The sequence below is a fragment of the Arachis ipaensis genome, chromosome B1 (assembly GCF_059453495.1).
Source record: "Arachis ipaensis isolate K30076 ecotype BB chromosome B1, ASM5945349v1, whole genome shotgun sequence".
Taxonomy (NCBI): Eukaryota; Viridiplantae; Streptophyta; class Magnoliopsida; order Fabales; family Fabaceae; genus Arachis; species Arachis ipaensis.
Window position 1 is genome coordinate 74,902,078 of NC_142436.1, and position 15,405 is coordinate 74,917,482.

General features: G+C 39.2%; 1 non-coding gene across 1 annotated transcript; it reads left to right on the top strand.

The window, feature by feature from the left end:
• The first annotated feature begins 2,389 nt into the window (after positions 1 to 2,389).
• Positions 2,390 to 2,497, top strand: LOC148577058 (small nucleolar RNA R71). The gene has a single exon (XR_015904006.1). It is a non-coding gene; the product is annotated as a small nucleolar RNA R71 (small nucleolar RNA).
• The last annotated feature ends 12,908 nt before the right edge of the window (positions 2,498 to 15,405 follow it).

Below are 15,405 nucleotides of genomic sequence, written 5' to 3' on the forward strand. Positions count from 1 at the left end.
GAAGAGTGGATGGATGTGAGTGGTGAAGGGTTAATAGGGAATAGAGATGGAGGTGATAGGTGAAGGGTTTTGGGGAAGAGTGTTTATTGGGAATGGAGGATGATTGAGAAGGGAGAAGAGAGTGAGTGGAGGTAGTGGGGATCCTGTGGGGTCCACAGATCCTGAGATGATCCTGTGGGGTCCACAGATCCTGAGGTGTTCAAGGATTTACAACCTTGCACCAAATTAGGCATGTAAAATGCCCTTGCACACAACTCTGGGCGTTCAGCGCCAGGTTGGTGCCCATTTTGGGCGTTCAACGCCCATTTGTTGCCCATTTCTGGCGTTGAACGCCAGAACCATGCTTGTTCTGGGCGTTCAGCGCCAGCTCCTCTCCAGGGTGCAATTCTGGCGTTCAGCGCCCAGATGATGCCCATTTTGGGCGTTCAACGCCCAGACACTGCCCATTTTGGGCGTTCAGCACCAGAACCATGCTCTGTTCTGGCGTTGAACGCCAGGCAGGTGCTTCCTCCAGGGTGTGATTTTTCTTCTGCTGTTTTTGATTCCGTTTTCAATTTTTATATTTATTTTGTGACTCCACATGTTCATGAACCTATAAAGACATATAACTAAGAAAAATATAGTTAGATAAATAAAAATTGGGTTGCCTCCCAACAAGCGCTTCTTTAATGTCAATAGCTTGACAGTGGGCTCTCATGGAGCCTCACAGATGTGCAGAGCTTTGTTGAGACCTCCCAACATCAAACTTAGAGTTTGGATATGGGGGTTTGACACCAAACTTAGAGTTTGGTTGTGGCCTCCCAACACCAAACTTAGAGTTTGACTGTGGGGGCTTTGGTTGACTCTGCTTTGAGAGAAGCTTTTTCTGCTTCCTCTCCATGGATGCAGAGAGAGATCCTTGAGTTGTAAACACAAGGTTGTCCTTATTTAATTGAAGGATCAATTCTCCTCTGTCCACATCAATCATAGCTCTTGCTGTGGCTAAGAAAGGTCTTCCTAGGATGATGGATTCATCCTCTTCCTTTCCAGTATCCAGGACTATGAAATCAGCAGGGATGTAAAGGCCTTCAACCTTCACTAACACGTCCTCTACTTGTCCATAAGCCTATTTTCTTGAATTGTCTGCCATCTCTAATGAGATTTTAGCAGCTTGCACCCCATAGATTCCCAGTTTCTCTATTACAGAGAGGGGCATGATGTTTATTCCTGAACCAAGGTCACACAGAGCCTTAAAGATCATGGTGCCTATGGTACAAGGTATAATGAACTTTCCAGGATCCTGTCTCTTCTGAGGCAATGTCAGTTGATCCAGATCACTTAGTTCATTTGTGAACAAGGGAGGTTCATCTTCCCAAGTTTCAATACCAAATAATTTGGCATTTAGCTTCATGATTACACCAAGGAACTTGGCAGCTTGCTCTTCAGTAACATCCTCATTCTCTTCATAAGAGGAATACTCATCAGAGCTCATGAATGGCATAAGGAGGTTCAATGGAATCTCTATGGTCTTTAGATGAGTCTCAGATTCCTTAGGTTCCTCAGAGGGAAGCTCCTTATTGATCACTGGACGTCCCAAGAGGTCTTCCTCCTTGGGATTCACGTCCTTCTCCTCTCTTGTGGGTTCGGCCATGGTAATTAATTCAATGGCCTTGCACTCTCCTTTTGGATTCTCTTCTGTATTGCTTGGGAGAGTACTAGGAGGGATTTCAGTGATCCTTTTACTCAGCTGGCCCACTTGTGCTTCCAAATTTCTAATGGAAGACCTTGTTTCGTTCATGAATCTCACAGTGGCCTTAGATAGATCAGAGACTAAATTTGCTAAGCTAGATGGATTCTGCTCAGAATTCTCTGTCTGTTGCTGAGTGGATGATGGAAAAGGCTTGCTATTGCTAAACCTGTTTCTTCCACCATTATTAAAGCCTTGTTGAGGCTTTTGATCCTTCCATGAGAGATTTGGGTGATTTCTCCATGATGGATTATAGGTGTTTCCATAAGGTTCACCCATGTAATTTACCTCTGCTATTGCAAGGTTCTCAGGATCATAAGCTTCTTCTTCATAAGAAGCCTCTTGAGTACTGTTGGATGCAGCTTGCACTCCATTCAGACTCTGAGAAATCATATTGCTTTGCTGAGTCAACATTTTGTTCTGAGCCAATATGGCATTCAGAGTATCAATTTCAAGAACTCCCTTCTTCATAGGCGTCCCATTACTCACAGGATTCCTCTCAGAAGTGTACATGAACTGGTTATTAGCAACCATGTCAATGAGTTCTTGAGCTTCTGCAGGCGTTTTCTTTAGGTGAATGGATCCACCTGCAGAAGTATCCAATGACATCTTTGATAGCTCAGATAAACCATCATAGAATATATCCAGGATGGTCCATTCTGAAAGCATGTCAGAAGGACACTTTTTGGTCAGCTGCTTGTATCTTTCCCAAGCTTCATAGAGGGATTCACCTTCTTTCTGTCTGAAGGTTTGAACATCCACTCTAAGCTTGCTCAGCTTTTGAGGAGGAAAGAACTTGGCTAAGAAAGCCGTGACCAGCTTATCCCAAGAGTTCAGGCTGTCTTTGGGTTGAGAGTCCAACCACACTCTAGCTCTGTCTCTTACAGCAAAAGGGAAAAGCATGAGCCTGTAGACTTCAGGATCTACTCCATTAGTCTTAACAGTATCACAGATCTGCAAGACTTCAGTTAAGAACTGAAAAGGATCTTCAGATGGAAGTCCATGAAACTTGCAGTTCTGCTGCATCAGAGAAACTAGCTGAGGTTTCAGCTCAAAATTGTTTGCTCCAATGGTAGGGATGGAGATGCTTCTTCCATGTAAATTGGAATTAGGTGCAGTAAAGTCACCAAGCATTCTCCTTGTATTATTGTTGTTGGGATCGGCTGCCATCTCCTTTACTTGTTCGAAATTTTCAATAAGGTTGTCTCTGGATTGTTGTGATTTAGCTTCTCTTAGTTTCCTCTTCAGAGTTCTTTCAGGTTCTAGATCAGCTTCAACAAGAATGCCTTTTTCCTTGTTCCTGCTCATAAGAAAGAGGAGAGAACAAGAAAAGAAGACGAATCCTCTATGTCACAGTAAAGAGGTTCCTTATTGTTAGTAGAAGAAGAGAAGAAGAAAAAATTCGAACACAGATAGAAGGGGGTTCAAATTTGGTGAGTGATGTGAGGAAGAGATGTTAGTAGATGAATAAATAAATAGAATAAGATGAGAGATGGAGAGGATTTTCGAAAATAATTTTTGAAAAAGAGTTAGTGATTTTCGAAAATAGTTTTTGAAAAAGGTTAGTAGTTTTTCGAAAATTCAAATAAAAAATAAAATAATTAGTTAATTAAAAAGAAATTTTGAAAAAGAGGGAAGATATTTTCGAAAATTAGAGAGAGAAAGTTAGTTAGGTGGTTTTGAAAAAGGTAAGAAACAAACAAAAAGTTAGTTAGTTAGTTGAAACAAATTTTGAAAAGATAAGAAGTTAGGAAGTTAGAAAAAATTTTTTTTTTTGAAAACGATAAGATAAGAAGATATTTTTGAAAAGATATGATTGAAATTAGTTTTGAAAAAGATTTGATTTTTAAAATCACAATTAATGACTTGATTCACAAGAAATCACAAGATATGATTCTAGAACTTAAAGTTTGAATCTTTCTTAACAAGCAAGTAGCAAACTTGAAATTTTTGAATCAAAACATTAATTGATGATGTTATTTTCGAAAATAACTAAAAAAATTGAAAAAAGATTTAATTTTTGAAAAAGATTTTGAAAAAGATAAGATTTTTTTAAATTGAAAATTTGATTTGACTCATAAAAACAACTAGATTTTAAAATTTTTTGAAAAAGTCAAATCTAATTTTCGAAATTTTAAGAGAGAAAAAGGGAAAGATTTTTTTTTTATTTTTGAATTTTTATGATGAGAGAGAAAAACAAGAAAAAAATGATGCAATGCATGAAAGTTATGGATCAAAACAATGAATGCATGCAAGAATGCTATGAATGTCAAGATGAACACCAAGAACACTATGAAGATCATGATGAACATCAAGAACACATTTTTGAAAAATTTTTAATGCAAAGAAAACATGCAAGACACCAAACTTAGAATTCTTTAATGCCTAGACATAAAGAATTCAGAAATGCATATGAAAAACAAGAAAAGACACAAAACATGCAAATGCAAAGATCAAACAAGAAGGCTTACCAAGAATTCTTTAATGCCTAGACATAAAGAATTCAGAAATGCATATGAAGAACACTATGAATGCATGAATTTTCGAAATATGCTAGATGAATATGCAATTGACACCAAACTTAAAATCTGACTCAAGACTCAAACAAGAAACACAAAGTATTTTTGAATTTTATGATTTTGTGATTTTTTTTTTGTATTTTCTTTTAATTTTTTTTCGAAAATCATTTTGAAAAAGAAAAATAAGGATTCCAAAATTTTTAATATGAATTCCAGGAATCTTATGCTCTTTAGTCTAAAGCTCCAATCAAAGGGTCAGGCATGGCTGAATAGCCAGCCAAGTTTTAGTATGTAACTCAAACATGACACGCCTAACATTCCCTACAGTCAGCCAGGCTTCAACATGCTTCATGAAACACTAGAATTCATTCTTAAAAATTCTGAAGAAAAATATATTTTTGAAAACATTTTTATTTTGAAATTTTTTTTTTTAAGATTTTTTTCGAAAACAAAGGAGAAATTTTTGAAAAATTTTTTGAAAAATTTTTTGAAAAATTTTTTGAAAACAAAACAAAAAGAAAATTACCTAATCTGAGCAACAAGATGAACCGTCAGTTGTCCAAACTCAAACAATCCCCGGCAACGGCGCCAAAAACTTGGTATGCGAAATTGTTACTCAGGTTGTGAATTGTTGTTCAAAATAGATTCCCTAGCAATGGCACCAAAAACGGATGCACAGAACCATGGTCTAAACATATCTTCACAACTTCGCATAACTAACCAGCAAGTGCACTGGGTCGTCCAAGTAATAACTTACGTGAGTAAGGGTCGAATCCTACGGAGATTGTTGGTATGAAGCAAGCTATGGTCACCTTGTAAGTCTCAGTCAGGCGGATATAAAATAGTTATGGAGTTTTCGAAATTAATACTAAAATAAGGATAGAAATACTTATGTAAATCATTGGTGAGAATTTCAGATAAGCGTATGGAGATGCATTCATTCCTCTGAACCTCTGCTTTCCTGCTGTCTTCATCCAATCAGTCTTACTCCTTTCTATGGCTGGCTTTGTGTAAGGATGTCACCGGTGCCAATGGCTACTTTCAATCCTCTCGGGAAAATGGTCCAAATGCTCTGTCACAGCACGGCTAATCGTCTGGAGGCATCACCCTTGTCGTTGGTTGCATCCTATTCCTCTCTGTGAAAATGGTCCGATGCGCTGTCACTGCATGGCTAATCATCTTGGAGGTTCTCGATCATACTGGAATAGAATTTACTATCCTTTTACGTCTGTCACTACGCCCAGCACTCGCGAGTTTGGAGTTCGTCACAGTCATTCAATCCCAGAGTCCTACTCGGAATACCACAGACAAGGTTTAGACTTTCCGGACTCTCATGAATGCTGCCATCAATCTAGCTTATACCACGAAGATTCTGATTAAGAGATCTAAGAGATACTCATTCAATCTAATGTAGAACGGAAGTGGTTGTCAGGAACGCGTTCATAGGGAATGATGATGATTGTCACGTTCATCACATTCAGGTTGAAGTGCGAATGAATATCTTAGAAGCGAAACAAGATGACTTGAATAGAAAACAGTAGTACTTTGCATTAATCTTTGAGGAACAGCAGAGCTCCACACCTTAATCTATGGAGTGTAGAAACTCTACCGTTAAAAATACATAAGTGAATAGAGGGTAAGCATGGCCGAATGGCCAGCCTCCCATGGAGGTCTAGAGATCTAAAAATGATCAAAAGATGTCTAATACAATAGTAAAAAGTCCTATTTATAATAAACTAGCTACTAGGGTTTACAGAAGTAAGTAATTGATGCATAAATCCACTTCCGGGGCCCACTTGGTGTGTGCTCGGGCTGAGCTTGAAGTCTATAAGTGGAGAGGTCATTCTTGGAGTTGAACGCCAGCTTTTGTGCCAGTTTGGGCGTTGAACTCCACTTTGCAGCTTGTTTCTGGCGCTGGACGCCAAAATTACGCAGAGAGCTGGCGTTGAACGCCAGTTTGCATCATCTAAACTTGGGCAAAGTATGGACTATTATATATTGCTGGAAAGCTCTGGATGTCTACGTTCCAACGCAATTGGAAGCGCGCCATTTTGAGTTCTGTAGCTCCAGAAAATCCATTTTCAGTGCAGGGAGGTCAGAATCCAACAGCATCAGCAATTTTCTGGAAATCTGATTTTGGCTCAAGTCCCTCAATTTCAGCCAGAAAATACCTGAAATCACAGAAAAACATACAAACTCATAGTAAAGTCCATAAATGTAAATTTAACATAAAAACTAATGAAAACATCCCTAAAAGTAACTAGATCCTACTAAAAACATATTAAAAACAATGCCAAAAAGCGTATAAATTATCCGCTCATCAATCTCCGGGTATTCATCTTCTTTCAGATTGAACCTGACTTTCGGGATCACTGATCTTCTGCACACAAATTTGAAATAATGGTCTGCATGTTCTTTTGTGCAGAAATTCTCATGCATCCAATGTGGTTTTGGATTGCTTTCTTTTTTGTCTCTTGAAGTGGTTTGTCTTCCTTTGGGTGCCATGAGATTAGTTTGTTTTAGCTCAGAGATCACATAAATCACACCAAACTTAGAGATTTTCTTGCCCTCAAGCAAAATAAAAAGAAAGAAGATGAATAGATGGAGAGAAGGATTCGAATGATGGATGAAGAGGGGCTGGCCAAATGTGTATTTAAAAGGAAGGGAAGGAATGGGTTTCGAATTATTTTTGAAAAAGATAAGATAGAAAGATATGATTGATAAAAGATACAATTTGTAAAATATGAGAGATTTAAAAAAGATATGAGGAAGTTAAATCTGAATTTTTGTGAATGCACCTAAGAAATAAAAGATAAGATGGATGAATTAAAAAGATTTGGAAAGAAATTGGAAAGGTAAATGAGTTTAATTTTTCTTTTAAGAACATTTAAAAAAAAATTGAAAAGAGTTTATAAGATTATTAATTTTTGAAATTGGAAATTGAAAGATGAATATTTGTAATATTTTTATGCAGAAAATTATGAATTAAAACATGAAAATTTAAAAAAATTTGAATTGGAAACGAAATTACCTCTCCCTTGCTGTTCTGGCGTTAAACGTCCAGAATGATAGCCATTATGGCGTTTAACGCCCATCTGGTGGCCATTTTGGGCGTTTAACGCCCAGCTAGGTACCCTGGCTAGCGTTAAACGCCAGAAATCCTTCTTTACTGGGCGTTTTTCTAAACGCCCAGAATGCTGCCATTTCTGGCGTTAAATGCCCAGAATGCTGCCCATTCTGGCGTTTAACGCCAAGAATGATACTTTACTGGCGTTAAACGCCCAGAATGGTAGCCATTCTGGCGTTTAACGCCCAAATTGCCTCTTTACTAGCGTTTTAATGCCAGTGAGCTCTTTTTCTCTGTGATTCTTCTGCTTTATGTTCTGAACCTCCATTTTCCTGATTTATTCACTGAAATGTATTAACTAATCATGAGCAAAAAAATTAAATAGACTTATATAATTGTTATAAACATTTAATTTTTTATAATGGCTGGGTTGCCTCCCAGCAAGCGCTTCTTTACTGTCTTTAGCTGGACTTTTGCTGAGCTTTTAATTTAGTCTCAGTTTTGAGCAATTTTGCTCAACATTGCCTTCAAGATAATGTTTGACTCTCTGTCTATTGACAATAAACTTTTTATCAGAGTCCATATCCTAAAGCTCTACATATCCATATGGTGACACGCTTGTAATCACATATGGTCCTTTCCACCGGGATTTTAATTTCCCTGGGAACAATCTGAGTCTAGAGTTAAACAGCAGAACCTTCTGTCCTGTCTCAAAGACTCTAGATGACAACTTTCTGTCATGCCACCTTTTTCCTTTCTCCTTGTAAATTTTAGCATTTTCAAAAGCATTGAGTCTGAACTCTTCCAGCTCATTCAAATAGAGTAATCTTTTTTCTCCAGCTAACTTTGCATCAAGGTTTAGGAACCTGGTTGCCCAGTAGGCCTTGTGTTCCAGTTCCATTAGCAGATGACAGGCTTTTCCATACACAAGCTGGTATGGAGAGGTCCCTATAGGAGTTTTGAATGCTGTTCTGTATGCCCACAGGGCATCATCCAGACTTCTTGCCGAATCCCTTCTACAGGTACTTATGGTCCGTTCCAGGATTCGTTTTAGTTCTCTATTTGAGACTTTAGCCTGCCCATTTGTCTGTGGATGATATGGAGTTGCCACTTTATGGTTAATTCTATATCGGACCAGAGTAGAGTCAAGCTATTTATTGCAGAAATGAGTGCCTCCATCACTGATCAGTATCCTAGGAACACCGAACCTACTGAAGATATGCTTCTGGAGGAATTTCATCACTGTCTTAGTATCATTAGTGGGTGTTGCAATTAACTCTACCCATTTAGCTACATAGTCTGCTGCCACCAGAATATAAGTGTTTGAATATGATAGTGGGAAAGGCCCCATGAAGTCAATACCCCATACATCAAACAACTCAATCTCTAGGATCCCTTGCTGAGGCATGGCATAGCTGTGAGGTAGATTACCAGCTCTCTGGCAATTGTCATAGTTACGTACAAACTATCAGGAGTCTCTATAGAGAGTAGGCCAGTAGAAACCACATTGGAGAACCTTTGTGGCTATTCGCTCACCTCCAAAGTGTCCTCCATATTGTGGTCCATGGCAATGCCATAGGATCTTCTGTGCCTCTTCTCTAGGCACTTGGTGCACGAAATTGTGATCATCAATGGCGCCAATAACTTGGTACACACAATTGTAATCTCAACTCTTTTTCACAATTCCGCACAACTAACCAGCAAGTGCACTGGGTCATCCAAGTAATAAACCTTACGTGAGTAAGGGTCGATCCCACGGAGATTGTCGGCTTGAAGCAAGCTATGGTCATCTTCTAAATCTCATTCATGCGGATTCAAATGGTATTGGAAAATTGATAATTAAAACATGAATAAAATATAAAATAAGATAGAGATACTTATGAAATTCATTGGTGAGAATTTCAGATAAGCGTATGAAAATGCTTTGTTCCTCTTGAACTTCTTCTTTCCTATTGTCTTCATCCAATCATTCATACTCCTTTCCATGGCAAGCTGTATGTTGGGTTTCACCGTTGTCAATGGCTACCTCCTGTCCTCTCAGTGAAAATGGTCCAAATGCGCTGTCACCACACGGCTAATCATCTGTCGGTTCTCGATCATGTTGGAATAGGATCCATTGATCCTTTTACGTCTGTCACTACGCCCAACACTCGCGAGTTTGAAGCTCGTCACAGTCATCCCTTCCCAGATCCTACTCGGAATACCACAGACAAGGTTTAGACTTTTGGGATCTCAAGAATGGCCGCCAATAATTCTAGCCTATACCACAAAGTTTTTAATCTTAGATTAGAAATCCAAGAGATACATATTCAAGCTTGTTTGCATGTTAAACTGAAGTGGTTGTCAGGCACGCGTTCATAGGTGAGAATGGTGATGAGTGTTACATAATCATCGCATTCATCATGTTCTTGTGTGCGAATGAATATCTTAGAGAAGAAATAGGCTTGAGTTGAATAGAAAAACAATAGTACTTTGCATTTATTCATGAAGAACAGCAGAGCTCCACACCTTAATCTATGGTGTGTAGAAACTCCACCGTTGAAAATACATAAGAACAAAAGGTTTAGGCATGGCCAAATGGCCAGCCCCAAAAACGTGATCATGAGATGAAAAGATGAACTAAAGATTCCAAGATTCCAAGATGAAAATACAATAGCAAAAGGTCCTATTTATAGAGAACTAGTAGCCTAGGGTTTACAGAAATAAGTAAATGATGTAGAAATCTGCTTCCGGGCCCACTTGGTGTGTGCTTGGGCTGAGCATTGAAGCTTTCACATGTAGAGACTTTTCTTGGAGTTAAACGCCAGCTTGGGTGCCATTTTGGGCGTTTAACTCCAGCTTTTATGCCAGTTCTAGCGTTTTGACGCCAGAATTTTTATGCTGACTTGGAACGCCAGTTTGGGCCATCAAATATCGGACAAAGTATGGACTATTATATATTGCTGGAAAGCCCATGATGTCTACTTTCTAACGCAATTAAGAGCGTGCCAATTGGGCTTCTGTAGCTCCAAAAAATACACTTCGAGTACAGGGAGGTCAGAATCCAACAGCATCTGCAGTCCTTTTTCAGCCTTTGAATCAGATTTTTTCTCAGGTCCCTCAATTTCAGCCAGAAAATATCTGAAATTATAGAAAAATACACAAACTCATAGTAAATTCCAGAAATGTGGTTTTTATTTAAAAACTAATAAAAATATAATAAAAATTAACTAAAACATACTAAAAACTACCTAAAAATAATGCCAAAAAGCGTATAAATTATCCGCTCATCACAACACCAAACTTAAATTGTTGCTTTTCCCCAAGAAACTGAAAATCAAATAGGATAAAAAGAAGAGAATATACTATAAATTCCAAATTATCAATGAAACTTAGCTCTAATTAGATGAGCAAGACTAGTAGCTTTTTGCCTCTGAACAGTTTTGGCATCTCATTTTATCTTTTGAAGTTTAGAATGATTGGCATCTATAGGAACTCAGAATTTAGATAGTGTTATTGATTCTCCTACTTCAGTATTGTTGAGTCTTGAACACAATTACTTTATGAGTCTTGGCCGTGACCCTAAGCATTTTGTTTTCCAGTATTACCACCGGATACATAAATGCCACAGACACATAACTGGGTGAACCTTTTCAGATTGTGACTCAGCTTTTCTAGAGTCCCCAATTAGAGGTGTCCAGAGCTCTTTAGCACACTCTTTTTGCTTTGGATCACGACTTTAACCGCTCAGTCTCAAGCTTTTGGCTTGACACCTTCACGCTACAAGCACATGATTTAGGGACAGCTTGGTTTAGCCACTTAGGCCAGGATTTTATTCCTGTGGGCCCTCCTATCCATTAATGATCAAAGCCTTGGATCCTTTTTATTTTACCCTTGCCTTTTGGTTTAAAGGGCTATTGGCTTTTTCTGCTTGCTTTTTCTTTTTCTTTCTTTTTCTTTTATTTTTTCGCCATTTTTTTTCGCAAGCTTCTTCTTTTTCACTGCTTTTTCTTGCTTCAAGAATCAATTTTATGATTTTTCAGATTATCAATAACATTTCTCCTTTTTCATTATTCTTTCAAGAGCCAACAATTTTAACATTTATAAGCAACAAATTCAAAAATATGCACTATTAAAGTATTCATTCAGAAAACAAAAAGTATTGTCACCACATCAAAATAATAAAACTAATTTCAAGGATGAATTCGAAATCATGTACTTCTTGTTCTTTTGTAATTAAAACATTTTTCATTTAAGAAAGGTGATGGATTTATAGGACATTCATAGCTTTAAGGCATAGACACTTAAACACTAATGATCATGTAATAAAGACACAAACATGAATGAAACACAGAGCATAATTTTCGAAAAACAGAAAAATAAGAACAAGGAAATTAAAGAACAGGTCCACCTTAGTGATGGCGGCTTGTTCTTCCTCTTGAAGATATTATGGAGTGCTTGAGCTCCTCAATGTCTCTTCCTTGCCTTTGTTGCTCCTCCCTCATGACTCTTTGGTCTTCTCTAATTTCATGGAGGAGGATGGAATGCTCTTGGTGCTCCACCCTTAGTTATCCCATATTAGAACTTAATTCTCCTAGGGAGGTGTTGATTTGCTCCCAATAGTTTTGTGGAGAAAAGTGCATCCCTTGAGGCATCTCAGGGATTTTATGATGAGGAATTTCCTCATGCTCTTGGTGAGGTTCATGAGTGGGCTCTCTTGTTTGCTCCATCCTTTTCTTAGTGATGGGCTTGTCCTTATCAATGAGGATGTCTTCCTCTATGTCAATTCCAGCTGAATTGCAGAGGTGACAAATGAGATGAGGGAAGGCTAACCTTGCCAAAGTAGAGGACTTGTCCGCCACCTTGTAGAGTTCTAGGGATATAACCTCATGAACTTCTACTTCCTCTCTAATCATGATGCTATAGATCATGATAGCCCGGTCTATAGTAACTTCAGACCGGTTGCTAGTAGGAATGATTGAGCGTTGGATGAACTCCAACCATCCCCTAGCCATGGGCTTGAGGTTAGGCCTTCTTAGTTGAACCGGCTTCCCTCTTGAATCTCTCTTCCATTGAGTGCCCTCTTCACAAATGTCTATGAGGACTTGGTCCAACCTTTGATCAAAGTTGACCCTTCTAGTGTAGGGGCGTGCATCTCCTTGCATCATGAGCAAGTTGAATGCCAACCTTACATTTTTCGGACTAAAATCTAAGCATTTCCCCTGGACTATTGTAAGCCAATTCTTTGGGTCTGGGTTCACACTTTGATCATGGTTCTTGGTGATCCATGCATTGGCATAGAACTCTTGAACCATTAAGATCCCGACTTATTGAATGGGGTTGGTGAGAATTTCCCAACCTTTTTTCTGAATCTCAAGTCGGATCTCCGGATATTCACCCTTTTTAATTTTGAAAGGGACCTCAAGGATCACCTTCTTCTTGGCCACAACTTGATAGAAGTGGTCTTGATGGACCTTTGAGATGAATCTCTCCATCTCTCATGACTCGGAGGTGGAAGTTTTTGCCTTCCCTTTCCTCTTTCTTGAGGTTTCTCCGACCTTTGGTGTCATAAATGGTTATGAAAAAACAAAAAGCAACGCTTTTACCACACCAAACTTAGAAGGTTTGCTCGTCCTCGAGCAAAAGAAGAAAGAAAAGAGTAGAAGAAGAAAATGGAGGAGATGGAGGGGGTTTTGTGGTTCGACCAAGGGGGAGAAGCAGTGTGTATGATGTGTGAAAATGAAGGAGTGAAGATGGGTTTATATAGGAGTGGAAAGAGGGGTAGGGTTCGGTCATGTATGGGTGGGTTTGGGAGGGAAAGTGGTTTGAATTTGAATGGTGAGGTAGGTGGGGTTTTATGATGGATGGATGTGGATTGGTGAAGAGATTATGGAGAAGAGGGTAGGATTTGATAGGTGAGGGATTTTTGGGGAAGAGGTATTGAGGTGATTGGTGAAGGGTATTTGGGGAAGGGTGTGAAGAAGAGAGAGAGAGATGAGGTAGGTAGGGATCCTGTGGGGTCCACAGATCCTGAGGTGTCAAGGATTTCTCATCCCTGCCCCATATTGGCATGTAAACGCCCCCTTGATTGCCAATCCTGGCGTTAAATGCCAGGTTCCTGCCCATTTCTGGTGTTTAACGCTAGCTTTTCTCCCCTTTCTGGCGTTTAAACGCCAGCTCTGTGCCCATTTCTGGCATTAAACGCCTAGAATGGTGCCAGACTGGGCGTTTAACGCCCATTCTGCTACCATTGCTGGCGTTTAAACGCCAGTAAGCTTCTTCTCCAGGGTGTGCTGTTTTTAATACTGTTTTTCATTTTGTTTTTGCTTTTTCAGTTGTTTTTGTGACTTCACATGATCATCAACCTATAGAAAACATAAAATAACAATGGAAAATAAATAGATATGATTAAATAAAATTGGGTTGCCTCCCAACAAGTGCTTCTTTAATGTCAATAGCTTGACAATGGGCTCTCATGGAGCCTCACAGATACTCAAAGCATGATGATGGCCTCCCAACACCAAACTTAGAGTTTGAATCTGGGGGCTCTATTTGACTCTGCATTGAGAGAAGCTTTTCATGCTTTCTCTCCATGGTTACAGAGGGAGATCCTTGAGCTTTAAACACAAGGGAGTCCTCATTCACTTGAAGGACCATTTCTCCTCTGTCAATATCAATCACAGCTTTTGCTGTGGCTAGGAAAGGTCTGCCAAGGATGATGGATTTATCCATACACTTTTCAGTGTCTAGGATTATGAAATCGGCAGGGATGTAGTGGCCTTTAACCTTTACCAAGACATCCTCTACAAGTCCATAAGCCTGTTTCCTTGAATTGTCTGCCATCTCTAGTGAGATTCTTGCAGCTTGTACCTCACGGATCCTTAGCTTCTTCATTACAGAGAGTGGCATGAGGTTTATACTTGACCCCAGGTCACACAGAGCCTTCTTAAAGGTCATGGTGCCTATGGTACAAGGTATTGAGAACTTTCTAGGATCCTGTTTCTTCTGAGGTAATCTCTGCCTAGTCAAGGCATCCAATTCTTTGGTGAGCAAGGGGGGTTCATCCTCCCAAGTCTCATTACCAAATAACTTGGCATTTAGCTTCATGATTGCTCCAAGGTACTTAGCAATTTGCTCTTCAGTAACATCTTCATCCTCTTCAGAGGAAGAATACTCATCAGAGCTCATGAATGGCAGAAGTAAATTCAATGGAATCTCTATGGTCTCAGTGTGAGCCTTAGATTTCCATGGTTCCTCATTAGGGAACTCCTTGGAGGCCAGTGGACGTCCATTGAGGTCTTCCTCAGTGGAAATCACTGCCTTTCCCTCCTTTATGCATTTGTCTATGTGGAACGTGTTTATGGCCTTGCATTCTCTCTTTGGGTTCTCTTCTGTATTGCTTGGGAGAGTACTAGGAGGGAGTTTAGTAATCCTCTTATCAGCTGACCCACTTGTGTCTCTAAATTTCTAATGGAGGACCTTGTTTCATTCATGAAACTTTGAGTGATTTTAGTTAGATCAGAGATTATGGTTGCTAAGTTAGATTGGCTTTGCTTAGAATTCTCTATCTGTTGCTGAGAAGATGATGGAAAAGGCTCGCTATTGCTAAACCTATTTCTTCCACCATTACTGTTGTTGAGGTCTTGTTGGGGCCTCTGTTGGTCCTTCCATGAAAGATTTAGATGATTTCTCCATAAAGGATTATAGGTGTTTCCATAGGATTCTCCCATGTAATTCACTTCTTCCATTGTTGGGTTCTCAGGATCATAAGCTTCTTCTTCGGATGAAGCTTCTTTGGTACTGCCTATTGTTGCTTGCATGCCAAACAGACTCTGAAAGATCATATTGACTTGCTGAGTCAATATTTTGTTCTGAGCCAATATGACATTCAGAGTATCAATTTCAAGAACTCCTTTCTTCTGATTTGTCCCATTATTCATAGGGTTCCTTTCAGAAGTGTACATGAATTGGTTATTTACAACCATCTCAATGATTTCCTGAGCTTCTGCAGGCATCTTCTTTAGATGAAGAGATCCTCCAGCAGAGCTGTCCAATGACATCTTGGACAGTTCAGACAGACCATCATAGAAGATACCTATGATGCTCTATTCAGA